Source organism: Hyperolius riggenbachi, chromosome 1, assembly GCF_040937935.1.
Source record: "Hyperolius riggenbachi isolate aHypRig1 chromosome 1, aHypRig1.pri, whole genome shotgun sequence".
NCBI lineage: Eukaryota > Metazoa > Chordata > Amphibia > Anura > Hyperoliidae > Hyperolius > Hyperolius riggenbachi.
In genome coordinates this window covers 409,626,650-409,646,586 of record NC_090646.1, presented here as the reverse complement: position 1 = coordinate 409,646,586, position 19,937 = coordinate 409,626,650, and positions in this window count along the sequence as shown.

The following is a 19,937-nucleotide window of genomic DNA, read 5'->3' as shown; positions in this document are numbered from 1 at the left end:
CTGCAATAATCCTGAGGATTTGATTGTTCTGCTCATAACAAAACTGGTTGTATTGATGAGTTAGAATGGGAGATTCCCTGATGGCCTTTGTTTGCTCAGATACTGTATAAAGGTGTCCATCCAAAATTGTCTACCTGTGTTGCTCTAAATGCAAAGCTTTTTGGTTAAGCATGTGATGTGGTGTCAATACTAAGCAAGGCCAGATTTCTAGAAAAGGCCATGGCTTTGGGAGGTAAATCAGGATAACAGGGCTTTGACATAACCGCTTGCCTCTCCAAGTAAACCCTCTCTCCTGGTCTGCAGCTGCCCTGCTTTGCTCTGCTGCTTGAATTTCAGTTTCCATGCATTGCCCTTCCTGGTGTGAGGAGACAGCATCTGCTGTCACTTGATGATCCCGTCCTCTATAGGAGTAACACATAGGAGTTAGACTTACAGGCTGCTGTGAGACGTGCCAGGGGTTGTACAGTAAAGAACAGAACTCATGAGTTTTTATGTACACATTGACTGACAGAAAATGTCTGATTTAAGTTCTCTCCCCCCTCACTGCTGTCAGTTCATTACTAGTCAACACTGCTAAGAATCGAATCCTTTATCTAGCTAACCCAGCGCTGGGCAAACTATGGCCTGTGTGCGCTGTACATCCAGCCCACAGATGTCCAGATTCCTCTTCCCTCCCTGCAATTATTGGGGGTTAACTCCAACATAGCGCTTCCTGCGTCGCGTCTTTATAGTTAAAGGCTGTCACGTGACACGCCAGCATAATACACGCGTAACAGCATGTGGTACGCTGGTGCGTCAAGTGATTGCCTGTTACTATGGAGATGCGACGCAGGAGGCGCTATGTAGGTGGGTTAACCCCTGCCAACTGCCCGCAACTCTGCAGAGAAGGAGGGGGGAGAAAGGAGGCTGCTAGGAATGCAGTCCAGACTGCGTCGTTTGCCCAGGCCTGATCTATGGCTAGCTTTTTTTTCCCCACCCCCTATCAAACGACTGCAGAATTCTCTGCTACATTTTAACTCTTGCCTTACTAATTTTAGTAGCTGTAGAGCATTGTACTGTTGGCCATAATTGGAAGGAGGTTTTGAAACAAGATGACATCTGAATGACCTTTATTTAAATCTACAAAACTGTCCTAGTGGGGTGTGTATCAGACCATTTAAAGTGTACCTGAGAAGTATATTAAATTAAAAAAAAAAACCCTACCTGGGGCTCCCTCCAGCCCCCTTCAGGCTAAGCTCTCCCTTGCCATCATTCGCCACCTGGATTTTCTTCTATTGATCTTGGTAATTTGGCCAGTGGGCACAGGTGCAGTCCAATGCACTCTGCCCTGACTACCGCAATTACTGGGACCAATATCAGAAGATCCAGGCAGCAGCGGTTGGCAAGGGACAGATTGGCTTTTTTTTTTTTTTTTTTTTTTTACATCAAGCCGGGACCTGGATGTTATCGCAGGGCTGCGTGCACTGTGGTGAATGGAAGCTAGGGCTGAAGGATGATTGCAGGAACCAGGTAAGGTGAGAGATTCTGCTTGCAGGGGCACTTTTTTATCGATCTGGCCACTGAGGGGGCTGAGTGGTAAGGGGCAGGCACATCTGGCTAGCCATAAGAGGGGGTGGGGGGCAGAGCTCTGAAAGGGGGTTGAAATGTATTTTGGGGCACATCTAGGTAATGGGGTGGGGAATTAATAATGGGGGCACATCTGATGGTCCTGGAGGCCATAACCTAATACTCAGGGTACATTTGGCTATAGTGGGGAGGAGCGCTAATCCTGGGGGCACATCTGGTTACAATGGGACACATCGATCCTGGGGACACATCTTGCTATGATGGGCCCTGTTCCGGGGGTGCATCTGTCTATAGGGGGCTAGTAAATAGGGGGGGACAGATCAGGCTATACTGGGGGGTTGATATTGGGGGACACGCCTGGCTATCCTTGGGGGATGTAATACGGGTGGCATCTACTGTAGCTTTTTTTTTTCTAGAATTGGTGTAACCTGAGGCTTAATGCATATTTCATTTTTCCCATTAACCACTTCACCACTGAGGGGATTTACTGCTTGAGCACCAGAGCAATTTTCACCTTTCAGCGCTCCTTCCATTCATTCGTCTAACTTTATCATTCCTTATCGCAATTAAATGAACTAGATCTTGTTTTTTTCGCCACCAATTAGGCTTTCTTTAGGTGGGACATTATGCCAATTTTATTCTAAATTTGTTTTAATGGGAAAATTGAAAAATTTCCCACATTTTTTCCTGTCTTTGGCCTTTATGGTTTTTAAATAATGCATGCTACTGTAATTAAAACCCATGAAATTGATTTGCCCTTTTGTCCCAGTTATAAAACCATTTAAATTATGTCCCTACCGCAATGTTTGGCGCAAATATTCTATTTGGAAATAAAGGTGCATTTTTTCAATTGTGTCCATCCCTAATTACAAGCCCATAGTTTATAAAGTGTTATGCCCTCTTGACATAAATGGGGACCTTGGGGAATTTTTTAATTGTTTTTAATTACAAAAAATTGGTGTGGGAGGTAATGAGTTAATTTTTAATGTTTAATGTATTTGTATATGAAAAATTCTTTAGGGTGTTTTACTATTTGCCCAGTGAGTTTTTGTTTATGCGACCTGCAAGCGTACAGGAAGTACACTTGCAGGAAGTTCAGGGAGGCTGGGCAACTTTTATTTTTTTTCACAATGATCGCACTGCTTCTCGTAGAAGCAGCTGATCATTGCAGGGGGCTTAGATCAACAAACAGGAAAGGTTTTTCCCATTCATTGATCTCCGGGCAGGCGGCAGCGTGCGTGGGGGTTTGGGGAGCGGCGTCAGGTACGGATTTCTCCGTCCCTTGGTGGTAACAGGGTGGAAAAAGTGACGGAGAAATCTGTACCGTGGGGGTGAAGTAATGCATAGAATTTTTTTTTTTTTTCTTGGGTCTAAATACCCCCTATGAAAGTCTAGTATGTCCTGAAAAAACTATACCTAGATCATTTAGGTCCTAGGTTCTCAACGTGTGGTACGCATACCCCAGGGGGTACTCAGGCTTGATATACTTAACCAAGTATAACAAATTTGGTGTTTAAATGAGATGTATCATTTTCTAAAAAAACTCTAAATTGGGTGTTTTAGCTAATTAAAAGAGTCAATGCTTCGAAATTTAGAACCAATTATGTACTACGATTAAATATATATTTGTCAATGGGTACTTGTGATTACTATATTAGGGAGTACTTGGTAAGTATAGGGTTTTCAAAGGGGTACATACCAATAAATTGTTGAGAAACACTGATTTAGGTGTTGTGAGTAGGGATGAAGTTTAGCCTTGTCCCCATTTAAACAGGCATGAGTGTCAAAACTGCTCTGGTCCACAAGGGGAAAAAGTCTGGATGTGAAGTGGTTAAAGGACACCTCAGCTGACTCATCTAGGCAGCATGTGTAGTTTGGGAGTCTTCTACTTAACTGTTATCAGTTTTGGATGTGCTACTGTCTTGGCTCTGACAGCATGTACAGCTTCTTTGTCCCAACTTGCTGCACTGTCCACTTGCACCCCCTGTAGTTTCACACTCCTTACCTTGGCTGCTGTTCACATTCAGGCAGGAGTATTATGACTGCATACTTAAGACATTATGCTCATGTACTAGCAGCACTTGTCAAGTATGCATGCCCAGAACACTATGGGCTGCTATGCACATCCAGGCGAGGGTGCAAAATTACAGGGAGAGCACATGTGGACAGAGCATTTATGGCTTTGTTGAAAGGAGGGCAGAACAGCAAAACTGAGGGGAGCACATTCAAACCAGTGATCACTAGTCAGGGTGTTATGCAGAATGTAGTGGTGACAACAGCCTTGGGTACTGGAAAGTACAAATCTGGCCATGATGCTGAGCAGAGAGGTAGGTCACATTTTTATTTATTTTCTTGCTTTAGTGGCACATGTATTGCCTAGCAGAAGAAACTTGGATAAAACTTGATGTCAGAATAATGCAGTCCACAAAGTCAAATATCACAAGACTGCAGTACTTGAAAGTGCCATTAAAAGTATCCTACTAATTGGGGAGGTAGGCCAGGTAAGTGTTCTAGTCTGAGGCACATGCGTCTTGAGTTAGGAAAATTCTGTAAAGGTCTGTGTGGGTTAGCTGTGTTCTTGGCAGATTCACTCCACTATAGACAATGGGGAAACCTCTGGAATGTTCTCAGGTACTCTGGCTTGATTACTACAAATGCTGCAATAGAAGCCTGTGGATAACTATTAGGCCCTGTTCACACTGCACGTGTTTCCAGCTGCGTTTTGGAAACTAGTGCAGGAGGCCGACACATACGACATCAGACAGTGCATAGAGTGCACTGTCTGATGTTCACACTGCATGCGTTCCGGACCTGTGGTCTGGGAACGTATGCTGCATACATTTTTGCAAAAAACGCGTGGCTGTCCCATTCACTTTTCAGTGATGGGATCAGCCACGCAACGCACACAAACGCGGATGGCGTGCGTTCACATCACAAACGCAGATGGCCATGCATGTGAACGGGGCTTTAGGAGGGACTGGGTAGGCAGCAAGGCAAATGGTATGAACACAAGTTTTAGTAGATCAGAGTACCTGGGAATAGGCATAAGGGTTCCATATTGGAACACTGTGCTGAATGATTTGGAACAAGAATTTTAAGCACAGCTGATCGTGGCAGGAAGGTTAACTCAACCTTGATACGGCCTCTGTAGTCTGTTTAGCTCTTGAAGTAAGGCAAGCAGCAATGTTGAGTTGCCTGCTATAATAATGCAGAACATTCGAAATTAATGATCATGCTTTATCTGCATTCTTGTTTTAGGTGAGAAATTTGAAATTTATTACAAGAGGGTTGGTAATAAATTTTAAATGGTTGTCAATGGCAGTCAAGTGGCTTCTAAAACTTTCAGTATAAGGCCACACAGACATCAGACCATAGTCTTTGGAAAATGAAAGATTACAGACCAATCTTACCACCCTTCCTGTAGTATAAGAGCCATACTCTACACAGTCTTTTCTATGGAGCTGAACTCCACATCAGGAAAAAATCTTGACAAGATGCTGCACACACAGATGCTGTACAGACACAAAAGATCAGTATCTGCAAAAGATCTGTTCCTGCCAAAAATCCATTCCTGCAAATTGCAATGATGGTCTATGAGATCTGCAGATCATCACACACGGTTTAACTGACATTCATCTGCAGATCTGAAAATCCATCCTGGTGGATCTGAAAATCCATCCTGGTGGCTACACTCTGCAGATGACTGTCAGTTAAATCATGTGTATGATGATCTGCAGATCTCATAGACTATCATTGCAATTTGCAGGAATGGATTTTTGGCAGGAACAGATCTTTTGCAGATACTGATCTTTTGTGTCTGTATAGCATCTGTGTGCAGCATCTTGCAAAGATTTTTTCCCTGATGTGGAGTTCAGCTCCATAGAAAAGACTGTGTAGAGTATGGCTCTTATTCTACAGTAAGGGTGGTAAGATTGGTCTGTGATCTTTCATTTTCCAAAGACTATAGTCTGAGGTTTGTATGTGGCCTTAGAATCCAAATTGGTTGAGCAGTGTGCCAAGTAAGCATATCCCATGCGCACTAAGCAAGTTGAAAGTATCAAGTGCTCACCAAGTTAAGCACATAAACATGTTGAGTGCACCAAGTGCACACCCCATGCGCACTAAAGGCTTGTTCACACAAGAGCTTTTCTAAGCGATTTGCGTTTTATAGCTCTTGCCAATGTTATCCTGTGTGTTCTCACTGGAGTAATGTGATGTAGTAAAAATCCCCATAGTGTTGCATTATAAAGAGATTTTCAAAATCTCTAGTGCTTACTCTTGTAATGTGAACAAGCCCTAAGAGGGCAGTTGATGGGCTACACTAAAGCAAGTGAGTTGAGCACACCAAGTGAGCAGGTAGTGCGCACCAAGTGACTCACTTAATGGTTACTTTGTGTGCTCAGCTTTCAGGATTTGTGCACACAGATCAGTTTGGTTAGGGAACAACCATCCATGTGTGTTTTTTTTTTTTTCTTCTCCCCCAGGGACCACTGAACTGCTTATTTGTTAAGGTGCTCAAGAGCTGAAAAATATTATACATACCTGGGGCTTCCTCCAGCCCCATCTGCCTGGATCACTACCATATCCGCCTGGACGTCCTGTCTGCAGCTCTGGTACTGGGTCATCGCACGTCCATCAGTCGGAGCCAGTGTAATGTAAGAGAAGTGCGCTGTTTGCGTATCCCTCCAGCAGCTGCTGTGGAGATGTGTAGAGGGCGCACGTCTCCTGCGTAGGCTGGCTGTGATGATGTGACGGGACCTGGTTCCCGAAGCTGTGGGAGCAATCCAGGCGGATGGGGCTGGAGGAGCAGATCGGCGGCTGGCCACATGCACCATTCAGTTGCGATTCTCAGATGCAACTTCTATAGGGGGGGGGCTTGCTGCTTGTCTACTGCACTTTCTAAGCACTAGCAGGTGCCTGGCCATTAGAGGAATTCACCACCTGTACGCTACTCCAGTCTAACTCCCACTTTTCTGCAAGCTTCTGATAGCTAGAGGAACTGTGGTGAAAATAACTTGATTAAAAGTGCCCTTTTTTATCCATTTTATATGTCAGTTTTTTCCCAGTGTAAAATCTTTCCACATCCCAATTTACTTTCTGACACTTAATCACAGGTGATCGCTGCAGAATGTTTGTTTACAGAGTACCAATACCTGGTCTCCCAGAATGCTCTGGGAGAATTCTGCATATCTCAACAGCCTAGACTAAAGCCTGGTACACATTCAATTATAAATGGCCAAGTTACGACCTCCGTATAGTATGAGGGTCAACAGATATTGAATACTGTTGTCAGATTGTGTAGGTAAACCCTCATTGCAAAAAGGTGGTAAAATTGGTCACTGTTTGGCCAATCCTAATTGAAAGTTTGTACCAGGCTTAACCACTTTACCCCCGCCCGTACGGATTTCTCTGTCCCTTTTTCCATCCTTTAATCCCCAGGGACGGAGAAATCCGTACTTTCCGCGTTCCCGACGCTGTCCGCTCTCCTGCTCGTAAACACGCCGCCACTCACCCGGAGATCAATGAACGGGAAAATCCATTCCCGTTCGTTGATCTAAGCCCCGCAATGATCCGCTGCTCTCCAATGGGCAGCGCGATCATTATGAAAAATAACTCTCACAGCCTCCTTATACTTCCTGCGAGCGTCCGGAAGGACGCTCGCAGGTCGCAATACAGTTACTGTTGCCATCTTGTGGCCAAATAGTAAAACTACACCCTAAGCATTTTTCACATAGAAATGAGGATAACACAAAATAACTCATTACCTCCCACACTCTCCATTTTTTTTTTTTGTAATTAAAAAAAAATAAAAAAATTTACAATTAAAAAAAATACGTAAATAGTTACCTTAGGGACTGAACTTTTTAAATATTTTTACCTTAGGGACTGAACTTTTTAAATATTTATGTCAAGAGGGTATAACACTGTTACTTTATAAACTATGGGCTTGTAATTGGGGATGGACGCAAAACTGAAAAAAATGCACCTTTATTTCCAAATAAAATATTGGCGCCAAACATTGTGATAGGGACATAATTTAAACAGTTTTATAACCGGGACAAAAGGGAAAATTTCATGGGTTTTAATCACAGTAGCATGCATTATTTAAAAACTATAATGGCCGAAAATTGAAATTATTTTTTTTCCCCACATTTTTCCTATTTTACCATTAAAACACATTTAGAATAAAATAATTCTTGGCATAATGTCCCACCTAAAAGCCTAATTGGTGGTGGAAAAAACAAGATATAGTTCATTTCATTGCGATAAGTACTGATAAAGTTATAGACGAATGAATGGAAGGAGCGCTGAAAGGTGAAAATTGCTCTGGTGCTCGGGGTAAAACCCCTCAGTGGTGAAGTGGTTAAGCATCACTGGGAGGTTGAGGTTGTGTAACATTATACAGTAATAGATATAGGAAGGGTTTCTGATGCTGAAACCAGGAAAATTTCTGTTTAAAGTGGGTATTGGTAGTATTGATTTCCATTAGTCCCACATGATTGAGGCTGGAGATTACTTCCCCTTCCTGAAAGGGACAGGAAATGCAGTAAGGCTTTAAAAGCACGTCACACCATGCAGACCTCAGCTCACTGATGGAGTTGGCCTTACTGCCTCCTTATCCCAAGAGGGACAGGGAAAGCACTGAGGTCTGCATGGTGTGACCTGCTTTTAAAGCCTTACTGCATTTCCTGTGCCTTTCAGGAAGGGGAAGTAATCTGCAGCCCCCCATCATGTGGTACTACATGGAAATAGTTACCGGTAAGTCTAACTTTGGACTTATAAAGTGCCAACATATTGTGTGGTGCTGGGGTATCCTTATTTTCTGCAATTTTACTATAGATCACTACAGTGTCTCTTTAAAGTGAACTGAGGATATGTATTTTTCCTTTTAAATATTACCAGTTGCCTGACTCTCCTGCTGATCCTGTCTCTAATACTTTTAGCCACAGCTCCTCAACAAGCATGCAGATCAGGTGCTCTGACTGAAGTCAGACTGGATTAGCTGCGTGCTTATTTCAGGTGTGATTCAGCCACTACTGCAGCCAAAGATCAGCAGGACTGCCAGGCTACTGGTATTATTTAAAAGGAAACAGCCATATCCCTCTGTTTAGTTGCACTTTAAAGAGAATCTGTATTGTTAAAATTGCACAAAAGTAAACATACCAGTGTGTTAGGGGACATCTCCTATTACCCTCTGTCACAATTTCGCCGCTCCCCGCCGCATTAAAAGTAGTCAAAAACAGTTTTAAAAAGTTTGTTTATAAACAAACAAAATGGCCACCAAAACAGGAAGTAGATTGATGTACAATATGTCCACATATAGAAAATACATCCATACACAAGCAGGCTATATACAGCTTTCCTTTTGAATCTCAAAAGATCATTTGTGTGTTTACCTTCTGTCCCCTTCTTCTCTCATGCACTGAACATTACAGGCTTCCTGCAGACAGCTCTGCTTGTGCCTGTGTTTGTAATCCCTCAGTATGTGTCAGCCAGCTACTTTCACAGCCTAATGCTGGGAATACACGATGCGTTTTTGCGTTCGTTTTTGCCGTCGCTTTCGATCGATTCTACTCTCGATTCACTGCTCGATTCCCCTCTCGATTCCTTATCTTTTCTTATCAATTACATTCACTTGAATGAGGAGAATCGAAACGAAAGTAGAATCGACCAGATCCAACAGGTTGGAATTTATCTATCGAACCCATCTATCTAAAGTAAAAACGTAACGTGTATTCCCAGCATTACAGAGGATTTTTATCCAGCTCTTCTATCACTGATAAGATAGCAGAGAAGCTGCTGGCTTATGTAAATAAAACACACACTGGAGTGTGCATAGAGGAACAGACCAGCACGGAAGAGTTGGCAGCCTTCCAGACACAGGCCGACAAGTCTGACAGGGGAAAGATACATTGATTTATTACAGAGACCGTGATAGTACAAAGTGCTGCAGTGAGCCAGAACACATTAGAATAGGTTTAGGAACTTATAGGATGGTAGAAAAAACGTTGTAATTTTTGTTACAGAGTCACTTTAAGGATGGACTTACCTCCCCAACAAAGCCACACTATTGTAACCAACGCTTAGTCAAAAGAAATGACTCCTATGCAAACTGCAACAGCACCCCCCAGTATAGGTGTCTGAAAAAGATTCTCCTTTTATCGCAGTACCACAAATGCTGCATATTAAACATTGAAACGTGCCTGCAGGCTTCAATATTTTAGGCCATGACTAACTTGTGCACCCACATCTGGCTGGTCTAACGTATGTTACTTACAATGAATAGCTAGTGTATGCTTTAGTACCAACTTAGACTCTGAAGTGAGTTTAAATTCCCATTTTTAACTAGCATTTATGTAAAGCACTATAGGTAATGCTAAACTTTTGCATCCCTGCGGCAAAACGAGGGGTTTATACCCCCAAATCCCCTCTGCTCTGTCCGGGGAGTGCTTCCTCATAGAGGCAGAGTTTATGGCTGTGGATCCGCCTCTTGGCGCGTCAATCCCCGCTGATCACCACCTCTCCTTCCACCCCTCTCAATCTTCCATCACTGAGAGGGGCGGGGGAGAGGTGGAGATCAGTGGTGGATTGACGCGAATGGAGGCAGAGCTGCAGCTCAAAGCTCTACCTCCATGAGCCGCAAAATCCACGACCAAGAAAGTCGTGGATTTTGCAGAGGGGATGCAGCGGTTTAGCATTACCTATAGTGCTTTACATGAATACTAGTTAAAAACGGGAATTTTAGACTCCCTTCAGAGTTTCTTTAACAACCATTATACATAGTGTACACAGCAGATGGAAATGGCAGTGCATTGTAAAACCTGGCCGCATCTGAGTGACTACCAGCCCAGGTGTGCCTTTTATAGGAAAACTGCACACCTTGCATTCCAAACAGATGCTACAAATTAAGACTAATGGAGGATTTTGGCTTCCAAAACAGTTTGCATGTAAAGTATTCCGTACTAGACCATTCCACCACAGTGAGGTCATCCTATCGGAAGGGACCCTAACCTCTAATTAAAATATCAAGCGAGCAGATGTATAACCTGAGAGCAGCTAGCCATAAAGTAAACATACATTTTTGTAGACAAGAGGCCCATATGCAATTAACGTTTTGTCCTGGGAGATATTTTTTCGTCTTATGTTTGAAATAATTTTTCAGCACTTTGCAATTGAAAAAGTAGCAAAAAGTAGGTGAAAATGTACTATCAAAATTATTTTGAGTATTTTCTTGCATTTTATTGACCATTTTAAAAATATCGCTTAGGAGAAAACTCAGTTAATTGCATTTGGGCCAGAGTCATTCAGATGTAGTCTGATCATTTCTATCAGCATGTGTGTAGAGCCTCTTACAGTCAAACTGCATCCAAAAACAGATGCTACAATTTGTAGCATCTGTCTTTGGATGCAATGGGTGCAGTTTCTCTATAAGAGGTTCTACACACACAAGCTGGTAGTCATTCAGATGTTACTTTGCCTAATCTACGATGTGCTGACATTTCTCCCTGTTGTCTACAAACGTCATACTTAATTTCTCTTGTTATACATTTACATTAATGCATACATATTTTTATTTGTGAATTTAATTTGCCATAAGGGGAGGATGCCCATACTTGGAGGTTCTTGGTGCAGTTCATGAGCAACAAATTCACTAATATCGTAGTAAGCATGGCGTTTGTTTGCCAATTTTGTACACAAGGCTCATAAACACCTAATGTCAAGCTGCACAGAGGTTTCATTTTTTGCAACAATTAAATGTAAGCCCAGAGTGGAGACCTTGGAACAGATTTTCTATTTCCTTCAATGTAGTTTCCTGAACCACACTCCACAATTTCCTTCTGTACTGTAAATTTAACAGATACTGATTAGAGAGATCCCTAGGGTCTGCTTCTGTGTAATAAGATCAAAAGAAACAGAACTACTGTGCAATATGTCACCTTTAGCAGTAGCAGCAGATTATGTCTCTGATCATTATAAAGACAGCATGCTGACTGCTGGTGCTACTGTCATAATGATTGAGTGCACAGACATTCATGTTTAGCTTTCAGAGAGATGAGCTTAAATAGGTAAAATAGATTTCTGGTCTGTCTTAACGTGGCCACACACCATACAATTTTCATGCAATCAAACCGTACAATTTTTATACAATCTTATCAACATCCATGTAGTATAAATTAACAGCACTTGGTGATTGATTGTACAGCCAGATTGCATGAAAATTGTATGGTGCGTGGCCACCTGTAGGCCTGGAACCCACTGAAATCCGCAAACGCAAAACGCAACCGCTAGCGTTTTGTCTGAGCGGTTGGCAAGTGGATTCATGCGTGTTTTCGGTCGCATTTTGCAACAGTGTATTTTTTTGCTCAGCGGTTGTGTAGCGTTTTGCGTTTTTATCCTGATTGGTCCTGTAAATTATTTTTAATTTTGTTAGTGTGCTGAACCGCAAAACGCTAGCAAAACCGCTCAGTTTAGGTTTTGCTGAGCGTTTCTGCTAGCGTTTCAATACTTTACATTGAAGCGCTAACGCTCCCAAAATGCTGCAGGTCCTGCGATTTGCGTTTCTGGGAAACGCAAACGCTCCTGTGGAAGTTGCCCCATCCATTAACATCAGCTGAGCGTTTTGGCAAAACGCTAGCGTTTCGCAGCGCTGCCAAAATGCTCAAAAAAACGCTCTTGTGGGTTCCAGCCCTTAGATCTTTTTGTTGTAAGAAGTTTAAGACTGGGTTTGCAGTGGGAGTTCCGTTGTGTTCCCTGTAACAGCAGGATTGGAACGGGGAATTAGTGCGCCCGTTACTTGTACATACCACACAGTTCATGAAAAGTATGCTTCACTGATAACACGTGTTTTGCGGTAACACTGCATGGTGCAAGCCACACTATGAACATCTGTCTCACAGGTGGTGTATTGCAGTGTGGCAAGCCCCATTAAAAAGCCCCCGCTATGCTGCAATGAAACACACCGTCAACATAGCCTAAAACACTTTAGGCTTTATTCACAGTGGGACGTTGTGGTTTGGTTTAATGCGACGTTATAGTCGCAACCGGTCTGCGTTAAGAGAACGCACTACAAGCAGTGAGTCAGCACAACGCAACATTTTTTTTTTAATGCAACTTTAATGTTGCACTGTGAACAGACCATAACGTCCCACTGTGAATGCGACCCTAAACTGTTTTTGGTTGTCTTCAATGTGCTTTTATACTACCGTATATGTCCAAATCCAGAGTTGTCTTAGGCTAGATTCACAGGGGTAAGTTGCATAATGCACGCGCGGCATTATAATGAATGGAACTGCAAGGGAGTCTGGACATAGGCTTTAATACAAAGCCTGTATGCAGTGAGTTAGAATAACGTGATCAGTTACAACACAGTACTGTAAATAGGCCCATAGAATTGTATGGGCAGTGAGTTGGCATGCAGAATTCTGCAATGCAACTGTGCACATTTGAACTAGGCCTAAAAGTAAATAATTTATCCACATTTCACCATGTTTAACACTGGACTCCATTCAGGGAATTTGTTTGTACATAGAATTTGTAAGTAGGGGGACCGTCTGGTGTGTAAATATTTAGTTTTAACCCTTATACTGGCATGCACTAACTTTGAAATTGCATCGGTTTTAGGACACTGCCAGCCGGTGCCAAGTATCTTTCAGGTACCCCACTCCTGCGCATAGTATAATCGATATGAAAGAAACACACGGCACACAAAGGGCTGCAAATACACTCTGCTCTCTGATATTGACCTCCTAGAGGTTCCCTTCTTCATACAACCATCATGGAAAGTGGCCACATGAAGGTGGTTGCTTTCTGTAGGTTTTGACAAGTATTTTGCTTAATTGCTTAATAGCTATGTTTTGACTATTATAGGGCATGTGTTTATATTGTGGCATACAGATGTTTCCCTTTTTTTTTTTTTTTTTTTTTGAATGGTAGACACTATTAATGTGGTTCCCCCTCCCCTTTTTAATTGGATTATGTAAATCTCGGTTCTGTTTGAATAGTGATTGAAATGATTTTTTCACTTCCTGGAGGTGGGCTAGTTAGTGCCACTGTGGAAAGTGGGCGGTACAGCAGAGGAAGGGCGTAGCCTGAAACCTGACTCCAATACAGCTTGTTGCAAAACATATTTGCTGATCCTCTGATGCTGATTTTGAGTCTGATCCTCTGATGCTGACATATTACTGGTAAACTCATGCATGAGTATACAATGCAAGTTCACTACAGTCTAGTTACCGCCTGGCTGATAGACAAACTAGTCATATCTGCATGCAAAAAAATGAATCCAATCTCCAAACCCATACCTTTTTGTGGCAACCCAGAGACGTCCTTTTTGGGGGGGGGGGGGGGGAGCAAGTGGGGCGATTGCCCAAGGCCTTGCACCTGAAAGGGGCCCCACAGTCATGCCCACTGCGCTCGCACTGAGAGCCCCGTTCTTCCTGGTCGGCTTATGCTCAGGTGCTGACCTGCGGATTTACGGCATGCACATAGCACTCCGGCCATGGGCATGCAAAATTCCACTGACCCAGTGCCGACCACTGCGGGTCTGTGACAATCAACCTCTCACAGGACTCCCGGAGCATCATATTTTAGAATTTGCTAAACTGGTAAAGACTCTACAATACCACCAACAGAATTGGAGTCAGCCAGCAAAGTCAGGCCAACAGACACAACACATATCACCCTGTCCCCTGATGGTGGTGCAGAAAAGGCATGGGAAGCTCCCTATTCAGCCTAGCACCCATTGCCAGCCAGTCTGGTACACATTCCTGGCTCCCCAGCCAGCCTGTATCTATCTATCCCAAGCCAGCCTGGTACCCATCTGTAATGCCCCAGAAAGCCTAGTGCCCATCCCCAGCTCCCCAGCCAGCTTAGTGCCCATCTCCAGTTTATTGGTTGGCTTAGTGGCCTTTAAAGTGAACCTCCGGACTAAAAATCGACTCGGCAGCACTGGAAAGGTTTTGTGTTTCTTTAACAGTTTCACAGCATCAGAACTTTGTTTCTCTTATACAAGCCTAATTTTTAGCTGCACAGAAGAAAACTGCCCGGGCTTTTTTCCCCTGATGCTGTGCAAAGCATGATGGGATTTCTGATTTTGTTGTTCTTGTTCTGCTGTTTTGGTGCAATTTTTTTTTTTTTTTTAGATTTTGAATTTGACATTTGAAGCCTAGCATGTGCAGCTGGGAGGGGTAATCAGGACACAGGATAGTTGGAACTGTGTCTCCTGCTCCTTGTCACCTCCTTTCAACCAAAAAGATGGCTGCCCCCATGACAAAGATGGCAGCCCCCATGAATCACAAACATTTGCCTGTTCTTTTAAAACAGGGTGGGTAAGAGATTATATTACCTATCTATTCTAATTAACATAACTAATGTAACTTAATGACAGTATGTTTGTTTAGGCTGAAGTTCCCCTTTAACAAACTTAATTGTTTTTAAATAATAATAAGGCATACTGCATTAGAAGTGGACAAGCCCGTGAGCATGGTGGTATGGCAGATGGCCTACACTTACGGCTCTAGGCCGCGCATATGACCCTCACCCCAGGCCTCACGTACTCTAAGGTTGCCACTGGGCAACCTATGGCTCCCACTCCTATGAGATTAGAGGGGTATAATTTGGCCAGTTGCCAGGCTATCCTGATTCTCTGCCTCTAATACTTTTAGCCATAGACTCTGAACATGCATTCAGCAGATCAGGTGTTTCTGACATTGTCAGCTCTTAACAAGATTACCTGCATGCTTGTTTCTGGTGTGTGATTTAGAGATTACTGTAGCCAAATATATTAGGAGGGTTGCCAGGCAACTGGTATTGTTTAAAGGGAAAGAAATATGGCAGCCTCCATATTACTCTCACTTCGGGCTCACTTTAATGAAGCATTATGGAAAAGCACTGTACACCTTTACGCAAAGCTGGTTGAATCTTACAATGGCAATGGATCAAGTATATGGTAGGAAAGTACAACAAGCAGTGGATCTGTTCTAAAATGTTTTATTGCCTTCCACCTCTTCTGGAGGTTTACTTGGAAAACCAAACTGGCAATTATGTTTTCAGTAACCATCCAAGACCTCCCACCCTATTTATTATAATCTACTGTAGATAATCTTTTTTTTATCTTCATATGATCCAATTACATGGTGCTTTTGCCTGCCATATACTGGCCGACAATGGATTTTGTTTCAATTCCAGTTCCAATTGCTGATATTTTCTTTTCCTGGGAGGAGGTGGATCTCATAGCTCCCACGTACTGGACGGAAACTGAAAATTATTATCGGGTAAGCCAACTCTTGGTTTCACTGCCCTTTTATGTAACACTTTTATAAAGGCAAAGGAGATGGTATAGAAAAGGTTAAAGTGGACCTCTACTCTTGCACAGGACAGAAGGAAAATGGAGAAATGCACCCTGTATGTATTTAGAGAGTTTAGCCAGTCTAATCCCCCCTCATTTGTGTCTAATCACACATTGTAATTGATCTCTCCCCTGTGTCACATGACTGCCATGGCAGATATGACAGATAATCTCATTTGAAAGCACAGGCTGTTAACTATGAATCAGAAAGTAGAAACAGTGCAGATTTATTTTAGGATTTGTATCAGCTGTAACCAAGAAATGTTTTTCTTTAAAGGCTATTATGCTGTTGCTTATCTTTTAGAACAGAGAGGAAGTTCTGAGTTCAGGTCCGTTAAAAAAAAATAAATTAAAAAAATCTGATCACGGATATGGACAAAAGGTTTCATATGGTGTCACATTCCACTCTGCAGATATTGCAGGATAATTAGCTAAGGTGGTCTGAGCTTGTAAGTGGTCTCAGTCTGGCTGAGGAAAACCTGGCAAAAACTGCTGACTTGACAGTTGTCAAGAAGAAAGTCACTGACCTCCACAAGGACTGTAAGCCACAAAAGGTCATTGCTAAAGAAGTTGGCTGTCCACAGGGTGCTGTATCCATGCATATTAAGGCCTTCTTCACATTATAAATCGCCAGCGCTATGGCAATTGGCAAGCGCTGGCGATTAACCACTTGAGGACCGTGGGCTTTACCCCCCTTAAGGACCAGGCACTTTTTTTCAATTCAGACCACTGCAGCTTTCACGGTTTATTGCTCGCTCATACAACCTACCACCTAAATGAATTTTGGCTCCTTTTCTTGTCACTAATAAAGCTTTCTTTTGGTGCTATTTGATTGCTGCTGCAATTTTTACTTTTTATTATATTCATCAAAAAAGACAAGAATTTTGTCAAAAAAATGATTTTTTTAACTTTCTGTGCTGGCATTTTTCAAATAAAGTAAAATTTCTGTATACATGCAGCACGAAAAATGTGGACAAACATGTTTTTGATTAAAAAAAAAACCCATTCAGCCTATATTTATTGGTTTGGGTAAAAGTTATAGCGTTTACAAACTCTGGTGCAAAAAGTGAATTTTCCCATTTTCCAGCATCTCTGACTTTTCTGACCACCTGACATGCTTCATGAGGGGCTATAATTCCAGGATAGTATAAATACCCCCCAAATGACCCCATTTTGGAAAGAAGATATCCCAAAGTATTCACTGAGAGGCATAGTGAGTTCATAGAAGATATTATTTTTTGTCACAAATAAGCGGAAAATGACACTTTGTGACAAAAAAAAACAAACAAAAAAACTTTCCATTTCTTCTAACTTGCGACAAAAAGAAATGAAATCTGCCACGGACTCACCATGCCCTTCTCTGAATACCTTGAAGTGTCTACTTTCCAAAATGGGGTCATTTGTGGGGTGTGTTTACTGTCCTGACATTTTGGGGGGTGCTAAATTGTAAGCACCCCTGTAAAGCCTAAAGGTACTCATTGGACTTTGGGCCCCTTAGCGCAGTTAGGCTGCAAAAAAGTGCCACACGTGGTATTGCCGTACTCCGGAGAAGTAGTATAATGTGTTTTGGGGTGTATTTTACACATACCCATGCTGGGTGGGAGAAATATCTCTGTAAATGACAATTGTTTGATTTTTTTTTTTACACACAATTGTCCATTTACAGAGATATTTCTCCCACTCAGCATGGGTATGTGTAAAAATACACCCCAAAACACATTATACTACTTCTCCTGAGTACGGCGATACCACATGTGTGGCACTTTTTTGCACCCTAACTGCGCTAAGGGGCCCAAAGTCCAATGAGCACCTTTAGGATTTCACAGGTCATTTTTGTTTCAAGACTACTTCTCACGGTTTAGGGCCCCTAAAATGCCAGGGCAGTATAGGAACCCCACTAATGACCCCATTTTAGAAAGAAGACACCCCAAGGTATTCCGTTAGGAATATGGTGAGTTCATAGAAGATTTTATTTTTTGTCACAAGTTAGCGGAAATTGATTTTAATTGTTTTTGTTCACAAAGTGTCATTTTCCGCTAACTTGTGACAAAAAATAAAATCTTCTATGAACTCACCATATTCCTAAGTTAGCGGAAATTGATTTTAATTGTTTTTGTTCACAAAGTGTCATTTTCCGCTAACTTGTGACAAAAAATAAAATCTTCTATGAACTCACCATACTCCTAACGGAATACTTTTGGGTGTCTTCTTTCTAGAATGGGGTCATTTGTGGGGTTCCTATACTGCCCTGGCATTTTAGGGGCCCTAAACCGTGAGGAGTAGTCTTGAAACCAAATGTCGCAAAATGACCTGTGAAATCCTAAAGGTACTCATTGGACTTTGGGCCCCTTAGCGTACTTAGGGTGTAAAAAAGTGCCACACATGTGGTACCGCCGTACTCAGGAGAAGTAGTATAATGTGTTTTGGGGTGTATTTTTACACATACCCATGCTGGGTGGGAGAAATATCTCTGTAAATGACAATTGTTTGATTTTTTTTTTTTACACACAATTGTCCATTTACAGAGAGATTTCTCCCACCCAGCATGGGTATGTGTAAAAATACACCCCAAAACACATTATACTACTTTTCCTGAGTACGGCGGTACCACATGTGACACTTTTTTGCAGCCTAGGTGCGCTAAGGGGCCCAACGTCCTATTCACAGGTCATTTTGAGGCATTTGATTTCTAGACTACTCCTCACGGTTTAGGGCCCCTAAAATGCCAGGGCAGTATAGGAACCCCACAAGTGACCCCATTTTAGAAAGAAGACACCCCAAGGTATTCCGTTAGGTGTATGGTGAGTTCATAGAAGATTTTATTTTTTGTCACAAGTTAGTGAAAAATGACACTTTGTGAAAAAACACCAATAAAAATCAATTTCCGCTAACTTTTGACAAATCATAAAATCTTCTATGAACTTGTCATACACCTAACAGAATACCTTGGGGTGTCTTTTTTTCTAAAATGGGGTCACTTGTGGGGTTCCTATACCGCCCTGGCATTTTACAGGCCCAAAACCGTGAGTAGTCTGGAAACCAAATGTCTCAAAATGACTGTTCAGGGGTATAAGCATCTGCAAATTTTGATGACAGGTGGTCTATGAGGGGGCGAATTTTGTGGAACCGGTCATAAGCAGGGTGGCCTTTTAGATGACAGGTTGTATTGGGCCTGATCTGATGGATAGGAGTGCTAGGGGGGTGACAGGAGGTGATTGATGGGTGTCTCAGGGGGTGGTTAGAGGGGAAAATAGATGCAATCAATGCACTGGGGAGGTGATCAGGGCTGGGGTCTGAGGGCGGTCTGAGGGGGATCTGAGGGTTTGACCGAGTGATCAGGAGCCCACAAGGGGGAAATTAGGGCCTGATCTGATGGGTAGGTGTGCTAGGGGGTGACAGGAGGTGACCAATGCTCCTCTGCGCACCAAATATCTTACTCCACACCATCATGCACAGTGGTTTGATAACGCTATAAAAGAGCTGAAAAGACAAGGCCGAAAACTTGAGAGACTGTGGCGCAAATCTCAGTCCCCAGAAGACAAACATGCCTTAATCCTCCACTTGAAGAGCTACCAAAAGGTAATCACGGGAAAAAAATCATCCTTTCTATCACAAGAGATTGCAAATGCAGTTAACAAACCAGCCCAACTGTTCCGCACAGTGGAAAAACTCTTCAACCCGGCATGTCAAAAACTTAACATCGAGTCTTCAAAGGACCTCTGTGACCAATTTGCCCATTTCTTCACAGACAAAGTCTCCGCTATAAGGTCCGCCATCCAACTTACAGCATCTGAGCCTAATATAGCGCCGAAGACCATTAGCAGAGACAATGTAACACCTTGGTCAAACTTCAAAGAAATTGATGAAGAAGTCACATCAAGCATCCTCCTTCACGTCCGCCTAACTACCTGTGACCTAGATCCTGGCCCAACACAGTTCATGTTGAACTGCCCTGACCTGTTCGTACCGGTATTCCTAAAAATTGTTAACTGTTCCTTAAAATCAGGGATATTTCCTGCTTTAC